The sequence below is a fragment of the Pongo pygmaeus genome, chromosome 17 (assembly GCF_028885625.2).
Source record: "Pongo pygmaeus isolate AG05252 chromosome 17, NHGRI_mPonPyg2-v2.0_pri, whole genome shotgun sequence".
Taxonomy (NCBI): domain Eukaryota; kingdom Metazoa; phylum Chordata; class Mammalia; order Primates; family Hominidae; genus Pongo; species Pongo pygmaeus.
In genome coordinates, this window is record NC_072390.2 from 87,805,871 (window position 1) to 87,814,409 (window position 8,539).

Below are 8,539 nucleotides of genomic sequence, written 5' to 3' on the forward strand. Positions count from 1 at the left end.
GGAACTGAAGGACATCAACATTCTTGCACTACAATTTTTTCCCCTACTTTACTCAAACACATAATAATGTATCCATTCTTACTCTGAAATTAATACAAGCCATATATGCCTGCTGTGTGAAAATAGGCCTTATTGAATTCTCAAGCACAGAAGTGTAAGAGCTGTTATTAAATTGTTTCTGCCTTAAAACTAAAATCTTTATGGTAACGAAGAAAAATTGTTACCTGTCTAATAATAGGATGCTTGTCTCTCTCTCTCTAAGAAAATGGGTGGAATACACTTTCCTGTGGAGGGCCTCAGCGACACAAACATACTAACAAGGAGATTAGATGCTTCGCAAACTTTTTTAGTAAAGAGACTGCTCCATTCTTTTTTTAATGGGCATTTTTTGTTTCCTAGCAACGGGAACGTTCTAAAGCAATCTATACTGGCCTTCTTATGGGAATATATCAACTCAGGTGCTATTTATGGCAGTTAAGCTCTGGAAAGAAGACAAGAGGGAAAGCTTGTTTCACTTTGTTTTGATCCCTATTGTTGGTTCAAATTATATGGTCCCAGTTTGACTTTCTTGGGGCCGCAAATTACAACATTGAAGCCTGATTCTATAGGTGCTCTGTAGCTATTAAATGGAAAAGGCTAGTGTGTATTAAAAAAAAAAAAAAAACTTTCCCTATTTTGCTTAATCTCAACTAATACAATTATTCATTTTAAAATCTATTCCAAATCCACAAAGCACTTTCTGGAATTGGGTGCTTGGAAAACACGGGGTGACTCTTTATCTCCCACACATCAGTATCTCTAAAGGAATCAGGGAATGGAAAATAACAGTGTCACATCTCAACTGAGTTAGGCAAATCTGGGGATAGAAGTCACGGAATTAGAATCTCAGGACCATTGTTTGCCAAAACCCAACCCTCATAAAGCTTGACACTCCTGCCTTACACCAAATTTTCTCAAAACACCTCACTAGCAGTAGAGCTGCAAAAATTCATCTGAAATACACTCAGGAAATACAGTTCAAACATGCACAAATTTAGGCACTACACAATGTAGCAGGGATGCAGTCTGAATCAGTAGCTTACAAATATTGACATATGTAATTTACAGGAAATTTAATATCATCATCTGATAGACGATTTTGACAGTACTAAAATATGCCTTTTTGAATTAAAATTAGACTTATCTCTAGTTTAGGCTATTTGCTTTTTTCTTATCCTCTCATCTCAATCCATTTCTAAGTTAGAAACTATTTTTTAGTTAATATTATAAATGAAAACAATCAAGAGTTAAATTAGTATTTTTCATAGTTGAAAAATAGTAATGATCAAGAACAATAATAATTTACTTACTCTTTGTTAAGCATTTTCAATATTTATATATGTAAGGTGTGTGTAATTAATCAATATGGGAAGCCCTGAAGGGTAACTAGTTTAACATCATTCATACAAATTATAAAAGACAGATTGAAAATTTTAAATGAGGTCTCTGTTTTTTGATAAGGTAATGTTTTACCTTGTTTGTTTGTTTTCAATATATAAGACTGCCCCAGGAAAAAATTAGTGATTTAAAAGTATTTTTTAATTGAAGTCAAAAATAAATCAAGCAAGCTTTCATTCCAAACACAGAACAAGTTTAAATACCTCAAACTCCACTGATGGGTGTATGTATATGCTTTATAAATAACTTAATCATCTGTGATTATGTTTTCATTTGCTGCCTTCATGCTGTAAACTTTGTCTCCCAGCTCTCCTCCATTTAATCACTCTTGTACAATGTGGCCATGACTGTCTTCTTAGGACTCTACCTGATAATGTCACACACCTGCTTTAGACTTTTTACAGTATCAGATTACCAGGTGAAGTCCAAACTCATTAACATGATAGAAATAAACTTAGCTCAGATATCTCTTTCAAATGTTACCCTCTAGGCACTATTATTTATAGACTGGTATTCATATTCAGTCACACTTGTGACCACTAGTTTACTTCAAACTCTCTTTGCCCATGCAGATCAAGACCACAGACTGGTATCCAGAGAACCCCCAAAGAGCTGGTTCTGCTGTTTTGTAGCTGTATCTACAGGATAGGAAGCTCCTTGCAGGCAGGTCCCACATCCCTGGTAATTAGTACAGTGCTTGACATAAATTTTGAATAAATTAATGAATAAATGAAGAAATGAATGCAATGTGATTTTAAACAATTCACTTAGTGTAACTATAGCTCAATTTCCTTGTTTGTTAAATGAAAAAGTCGCTTTGATGGTTTCATTACCTAATTTTGAGTAATAGTATAAAAAGTCGGGTATGTACTAAGTATTCAAAAAATCAACGGCGATTGTTACTTTTGTCATTGATATTTCATTATCACCTTTTCTCTCCTTAGAATTTTTCTCTCCATCTACTGAAATCAACCTATTTTACAAAGAGTTGCTCAAATTTTGCAAAGCAGACTTACTTCATTCAGCATCTGTGTTGTTAAAACATTGTGGGCATACCTTTAATGTAGTTTTTAACACATTGTGTTGCATGTCTACGTTTATAGGATTTCTCCTCCACTGTGGTATGACTATTCCTAGGACCAGAGCCCTGTGTTACTCACCACTTTCCCAACACACGGCTACATTTGTTACTTATAAGAAATGCTCCTTTTGAGTTGAATACAAAAACACAGTAGTAACAGGATAGTAGCTAGCTTAAAACATCACCAGCTTATTACTGTATCTATAATAGCTGGAGCAGCAGGAGAACTCACAGAGCAAAGAAGGACATGCATAGGTAGAAAGGTATTTTCCTGAATACACAACTGAAATAATTTCTAAACATTCTGCTATAATAAACTAATGAAAAGTAATCAGAACAGTTATTGTGTAAAGATAACAATTTTAAACATGCCTTATCCTCTGTTTTGTTGATTCAGCTTTCACAGAACACTTCCAAATAATCTAAACTTGTGTACTTAAACATTTTAATTAAGCGGATTTAAACTGCAAATTGAATTTTATATATAAACACACATCTGACCTCTTCTTTACTTCAAAATTCATTTCTTGTAAAATCATAGATTAATAAATATTGTAAAAGCAATCAAATCAGTCAACAATTCTACTGTTTATGAATCTTGATGAGAGTAAAATAAATAATCTAGATTGCTCAAAAATACAAATAAAACTCTTAAAGAGCAATCACACAGGGGACAAACTAAATTACTCATGAATCCTGTTTTAGAGAAATTTTCTTTTATTGTAATATACAAACTTCTCTTTAAGTTATGTTAAATAAAAAATTAAAAATTCATTTTTAAAACAATAACCAACAATTTAATAATCTGAAAGAAGGAAATGTTTATATGGTATGCACAATAAAGATTTAGACATAAACAAAATGTATCCCTTTGTGATTTTAGAACTGATTTTACAGATGCCTTAAGTTCATCATTCCAGAATATACAAGGGTTTTTAAGAAGTTCTGTAAACAGTAAGTTTGTAGAAAGTTACTACTGTAGGAGCCTATGAATCTACCCAAATACGTTGAAGGAGATTTAGTATTTCTTCTTTCTTTTTCAATCTATTTACTAACCTTTCCATTATGGCCAATGATATAATTTAATTCAATTAAATATTGTTTATTCCTTATAAAATAATCTATGTGATACATACGATACTGAGTTGACCTAGATAAATTGGATACGATCCTAATAATTATTAAAATTATAATATAAAGTGTATCTTTCCTGGGAATGTAGGAACACATAAGGCCTGAGGGAATTACAATACAAAGGACGCGATGGACATGCAGATAAGTATTCTATAATATAACATGCTAAGTGTTAGACAAGTGGTATTAATATTAAAAATTAGTTACACTATTCTGCATGGCAGGCTGGTGTCAGGGATTTATAATTGCAGCCACAGTGGCCTCCTGTGGCCAGGAGATATTTCTACAAAGTAATAATCTTTAGTGATGCTCAAATAAAATTTTACAGCTTATTCATACAGATTTTGCAAGTCCCGAAGCATAAGAAGAGTGACAAGTTGTCCAGATAAACACTCTTCTTTAACACTTCTCTTCTGCAAGCCTGTTTGCTTTTGGAGATTTGGAAAATCCAATGCAGTCAAACAGGCAAAATGAACCACGCAGTTTTTGTTTTCTAGATGAACTCACTCTTCTTTGATCAAATTGACCAAAGACATGTTTCCTTCCTTTTCCGCCATTTCTTCCACGGCTTATATTTGTTAGTGTTAGTGCTTTTCTGAGGGCATGGGTTGTCTGAGCAATGCCTTTACTCATATTTTTCTGCACAGAGTTCCCACTTGGAAAATTGTTAAACACTCAATTGAGCTCAATTAATATTAAATTAGTTAAATAAGCTGCTTCAGTACTGGACTCAAGTAGCATTAATTTCAGTCTCAAAACAAAATCAGCTTCAACCGCTCTAATGCAGTTTATTCACTGTTCGTATTTGAAAAGCAAGGTAAGGTCCCTAACTTTGGTCAACAAATTTTTTTTTGACAATTTACTGAGCATCTAAAATGTTCTAATTGTTCAAAGTGATGAATGCAAAATGGAACAAAACACACAAAAATTTGTTTTTATTTTCTTATATTCTATAGGATGGAGGCTAGAGTTAACAAGCACAAGAATGAATGTTACGCGGTGTTAAGTGCTATGAAGAATGCCTTTCAAAGTAAAGTTGTAAATCTACGACTTCAGCACATTATGGCTTTCTGTTCCATATTCGTATTTTATCTTATTTCCTTAGGTCAACTGATTTATAACAATGTTTTATAAAAGACTGTGGAGCAGACATTTTTAGAAAAAACATTAACCTTTTAAGAAAAACATCATTTTTATGAAAAAAATATTATTTTAAAATCAAGTAAAATATTTCAAGAGTTCAAAAACACCAAAATTATTCAAAATTCAAGAGAGACTCAGATATTTATCTATCTTCAAAAGTCCAACTAGATTTGATGGAAATACCTTATTGAAAAATGAATCCATTAGATTATCATTTAAAAGAAACAAATTATCAAACCATACTTAATTCCGCCATATTAGTAAATAAAGTGTTAGGGATCATATGTAATTATCTTCATGCACATCATTGGGGAAGTAAAAATAAAAAACAGTATAAATGTTTCTATAAAGGATTGCAACATCTGCCTACCTGCAAATTCTTTTAAGGTATAAATATAGAGGGAGATACATCAATTTACCCTGAATCAAATTTATTTATTTTTAAAGTTTGATGTTCACGGTTAAAAAGAAAAATCACCCTTTTCTTCATTTTAGAAATTTCCAAATAAATGATCTATGTCAAAAATACCCGGTGATATTTATAGTGTTAATCTTTGGACATTTACATTATCCAAATTCAAATTTAATTTTCTTTATAAAATGGAACATTATCTAAATAACACTTTACTGAAAATATTCAAATACTAGTTACATAGGTCTTGAAAATGACCTCACATTTTTATTTAATTGTATTTTTACATAAGCAAGCATCTATTTTCTTCACTCAGTACACCTTATACAACACAGCACAACTGACTATTTAGCAAGTCACAACACAGTAAGTTAACGAAACACAGCCAATAAAATGATAAACGAAATTAATTATTAAGTGCCAAACAGATGATTCTGTTCTTTATGGCAGAGTGGTCTGGGCACCTTTCCCTGCATGAAAAGCGTCCAGGGTGAGGGATGGTTGTATCTTCATCAAAGTTGGGTCATTTCACTAGCTGGGCACAAATATTTTCTAAGCATCCACAATACGTGGATATGCACATGGCAATGACCCTCCCCTAGAAGTCTCCTGTTCCCTGTGGTACATGTAAAATTTTTTGGTAGCTTATCTTCTCATTCCCTTCAAAAGCAATAGATAACACCCAACTCTGGCTTTATATTTAGATTGAGAAACTATATACAATGAAACCAATTTAGAAGAAATTCCATGGCACAGTCCTACCGTGAGTCTGGGTTTCTCACATGTAGAATGAAAATTGTTTCTACTTGGCATGGTTGTTGTAAGGAGTAAAGATACATTTGTAACACCCTGGTATGAAACATTCATGACTTGAAATTTTATAGCTCTTGTCATTCTTACTATTGACAACAAAATTGGCCTTGGATTTTCACATTTAAACTTCAGTTTCAGTCATGCAGAAGCTCAATACACATGAAAAAAAACTTAAATGTTTATCCCATTTAGGCAAGTAATCATGATCATAATCAGTGTTTATTAAAAACAAAACTGCAAAAAAAACCCAGTTGCAATGAGAAAACAGCTGACGCAGCAATGAGGTAGGGAATGGAAAGCAAGGGGAATTTTATTTTCCTCTTATATGAATTTTGAAACTTAGCAACTCTGAGAAACAATTGTATTGTATTTTCCACATATGTTTCTATTTTATTAAAGACAAAAATTATTTTTGATGAGTTTATATACTTGCAGACAGCTCAAAGTTGGGCGATTGTGCCACAGAACAAGTAAAAAATGGCCCTTGTACATATCTACATGGTATAAACTGGTTACCAGTGACCAGTCCCTGAAGAATGAATTGCAAAGAATCAGATTGTTAAGCAGTCAACTTGGTGACAGCAAATGCAAGCCTCTAAGACTCTGATTACATTTTCTGAGCAGAGCCACAGCCCTGACACCCCAGCAGCTGGTGGTTTTTCTGGGCACAGATGCAGGCGTGAATAGAAAGCGACAGCAGTGTGCTCCATGTCACATGTGAATGAACAGCTACTGTGACAGGAAGACTTTTCTTGTCAACACAATCACTGTGGCTCTGTGAGTGCCCGAGTTACGTGCTATTTTCCCCTGGAGGGAAACTGGTACCTGATAAGTAAAGACTTCATTCAGTGAAATCAAAACATATGTATTCAGTGTCTACCATTGACAGGCACCACGATTACCCAGAGATTGACAGGGGAACCCCCATCCCACCTCTCCTGGATCTTTCATTCCCTGAGAGAAATAGGGGAGAAAAGCAGTAAGCAGAAACTAAAGCCATAAAAAAGATAATTTCCAAGAGTAGTATATGGTATGAATAATGGAAACAATCAACGGGGCAAGGAGGCAGATTCACTGGCAGGCGCTGAAGAAGACAGCGGAGCTCTGATGAGGAGCCAGCCGCTGAGACGAGACTTGAAGGATACGACGGAGCAGAATGTGAACACCAAGGAAGTGAGCATCCCAAGACTGTGGTAGGAAAGCTTGGAGGGGTTGTGGAAATCGCAAGTTTAGAGTGAGGGCCCTGCTATTTCTACCTGCATAATGTATCGTACATGTAAGAAAATGAAACGCCCACTGAAATAATTGGTTTGCAAAAGAGCCTGTGGCTTCCAGTAAGTTCTAAAGGAATACTTGTTATTAAGAAAGCAGAAGTAAGTACTTTGCATTACATTTAGTCCTTAATTATTTATCACATCTCCTTGTTGTTCATTCCACAGTCTTTGGGAGCTGACCTTTGCTAGGATAAAATGCTCACGTTCTGTCTAGCCTAAAGTTTTAACACGTACCTTGTCCCAATCCATTCCAGTACTCACAGAAAATGAAAATATGTCCCGGCAGATCTGAAGAATGTTGTCCAGTAAATTCAATTCATTTCTCTTTTATATCTAATTTCACTTAGGATCTATCCAATGACAGACTTGTTATCCTCACTGACAGACACAAAGTCCTGTTGTACACTCTTAGAACATTTATGCTTATGACTAAATTTCAAGCTGCCCGTGATTCATCTGCTATTTCCCACATATCTATTTTAGACTTGCCAAGGGAAAAACAGTTATGAAATATGTTGTTCAAGCAGTGCTTTTTTTCAAATGACATATGCCACATAGCTCCTCACGCTACAACAGAACATCCTGGGCAGTTTCTCTGTCAAAGTCACATCCACTGCTATCAGTAGAGTTGCCAGTGTAATATTTGGCAACGGGATATTACGCTACCCAAAAGCAAGCAGTATTGTGAGCCAGAAACAAAATCCAGTAGTATTTTGAGAATTTGAGAGAGAACAGACAACTTTTCCCAATGTGAGACTGTCTGATGGATGCTTCCTGGCTAGATCGAGTCTCCTGTGTGTTGACACCACATTATCAGACCACTTAGAAAAAGGCCAAGCTCTCAGATCAGACTGCAAGAATTTCCAGAGACCTCATCTTATTTTGAAGGTTCAGTTTCAGGCAGGCAAGCTCCTTTTTTTGTTTTTGCAGAAATGAGTACTCAAGAAATTAGTTTTAAGCAATTAAAGCTTTCAGGAATGAATCCTGGTATGCAAATCATGAATTTGCAAATTTTTCTTAAGGCGGAGTGGTTTTAATTAGAAAAATACTACTTTGGGCCCAAATGAGTGCTTTTGTAATCTTTAGTTTATATTGTTCACGTGTGTGTACGTGTGTATATAACAATGTATGTCTTCAGATGGGTAGGCGACAAGCATGGCATATTCGGATGAAGTATGCTGAAGACTACCAACAAGTAAGACGTTGCTAGTCAGGCTTTATTCTAATCATACAGGATGGAAACCC

General features: G+C 34.6%; 1 protein-coding gene across 5 annotated transcripts in view; it reads right to left on the reverse strand.

Moving 5' to 3' along the window:
- The window catches only part of CBLN2 (cerebellin 2 precursor), a 101,292-nt gene extending 93,651 nt beyond the window's left edge, over positions 1-7,641 (reverse strand). For 3 of the 5 annotated variants that reach the window (XR_008495514.2, XR_010124199.1, XR_010124202.1), the window contains exon 1: positions 7,529-7,641. The gene's annotated coding sequence lies outside the window, so the exon portion shown is untranslated. The remainder of the gene's footprint in view (positions 1-7,528) is intronic. The other 2 variants (XR_010124201.1, XR_010124200.1) reach the window with 1 other exon arrangement.
- Positions 7,642-8,539: the final 898 nt, after the last annotated feature.